The 1,852-nt window shown below is 49.4% G+C and overlaps 1 pseudogene; it reads right to left on the bottom strand.

The window, feature by feature from the left end:
• Positions 1-276: 276 nt before the first annotated feature.
• The window catches only part of LOC105502316, a 77,477-nt pseudogene continuing 75,901 nt past the window's right edge, over positions 277-1,852 (bottom strand).

The following is a 1,852-nucleotide window of genomic DNA, read 5'->3' as shown; positions in this document are numbered from 1 at the left end:
CAGACCGCCCGCCCCGCTCTCCCTCCCTCCCTCCCCGGGGCCTGGCGCCCGCTGGAGATCTCATTTGTGGTTTTCTTTTGAGCGTTCCGACACCCGGCATTTTATTAGACTAGCGCCCGGCTCGGCCTTCATGCCCCTGAGGAGCCGCCGCCACCACCCGGGCCTCCCTCCCCTCCCCCACGGGCTCCCTGGACCCAGTTCCAGGGCACACCCAGGTTGCTTAGCTTTGGGAACATTTTTATTTTAACGCTGTGCACCCTCCCACCCTTTTCTTCCCTAGTTCTGTGTTTTTTTTTTTCTTTTTTCCGGGAGAGGGTAGTGGCAGCTGTGGGTCCGCGGTGGGCAATCCAGCAACTTCTCTGTGTTGTGTCTGGGATAGATTGACACGGGGCCTTTGTCAGGGAAGCGGGCGGTGTGGACAGCGAGAGGGATGCTCCAGCGGCCCTCCGTGCGCTCTCGGCGAAGGGTCACTGGCGCGTTAGGCCGCAGGGCCTTTTTGTGTGTCCGGGGGTCGCCGAGCATCCCGGGTTCAGAGCTGTGGCAGGTGCAACAGCAGATCTCATCAGTTGAGCTGCTTGGCCTTGAGGGCAGAAGGGAACCAAACGTGCTTGGTTGGTGGGAACTTTCCATCGACTTCAGTTGGGTTCGTATTTGCCTAGAGGTGGAAATACTGGCAGTGGCGTTTCATGGAGGCCAGCGGATGCTGACACTGCTCCCCCTCTACTTCGTGGGATGACATTTTGATGTGTAGGTAGCATGGGGTGTCATCAAATTCTTACTGCCGTATGGAGAGCTTTCTGGGGTAGGCGCAGAGAGGATGGCCTATCTTCTGGCTATAAACGGAATGCGAGGAATCTTTTGTGTTTTGCGGTTTTGCATGCAGTTTGGCTTTACGCACAACGAACATTTATAGAAATGAATTAAAAGCCATTACTGTGTGTTTCTGGAAACGGCAGTGATCAGATCGCATTGGCCGAGACATTTGGACGTGCTTGAGATGCGAATACGTTCCTCTGTATTTTTGTGTCTGGATTTGCGGTTGCTTCAGCACTTCCGTTGTGAACTCTTAATTGACTTATTTTACAATCTAGTCACCAAAAAGAGGAGGATATGGTTGGTAGGGAATTCCTAACATGGAATCATCGTTTTATTGTGTCTCATTTGGGCCTGTTCTATAAAAAGCAAGGTGTGTCTGAGTGTCTCATCTGCCTGAAAACTCAAGGGGTATTATGCTATGATAGTGGAATCTTTTGATTTAATTGGCTGTGTTGTGTGTGAAAGGTGGGAAGTGGATGCTCTTTGTTTCTTTCTTTTCTTTTTTTTTTACCCCCAGACCGAGTCTTGCTCTGTCGCCCAGGCTGGAGTGCAGTGGCGCGATCTCAGCTCACTGCAACCTCTGCCTCCCGGGTTCAAGTGATTCTCCTGCCTGTGCCTCCCGAGTAGCTGGGATTACAGGCGCGCGCCACCACGCCCGGCTAATTTTTGTATTTTTAGTAGAGACAGGGTTTCACCATGTTGGCCAGGCTGGTTTTTGAACTCCTGACCTCAAATGATCTGCCCGCCTTGGCTTCCCAAAGTGCTGAGATTACAGGCATGAGCCACTGTGCCGTGCCTATGCTCTTTGTTTCTTAAAGACTAATCCAAGTTCACAGAACCAAAATTTATATATATGTCATTTATGTAATTTATTTATTTTTAGGATTAGAAAGAGTAGGATTAAAGTATCTGTGCTGTTAAGTTGGTTTTCCTAAAATGTTTGTAAATGTATTGCATGAATTTGTCAGCTATTTCTACAGAAGAATGGTTTTAAAAGGAAAGAACCTCTCTGGCCTGCTAGATTTTGTTTTTTTTT

The sequence above is a fragment of the Colobus angolensis genome, unplaced genomic scaffold, assembly GCF_000951035.1.
Source record: "Colobus angolensis palliatus isolate OR3802 unplaced genomic scaffold, Cang.pa_1.0 Scaffold79, whole genome shotgun sequence".
Taxonomy (NCBI): Eukaryota; Metazoa; Chordata; class Mammalia; order Primates; family Cercopithecidae; genus Colobus; species Colobus angolensis.
This window is presented reverse-complemented; position numbering and strand designations above follow the sequence as displayed.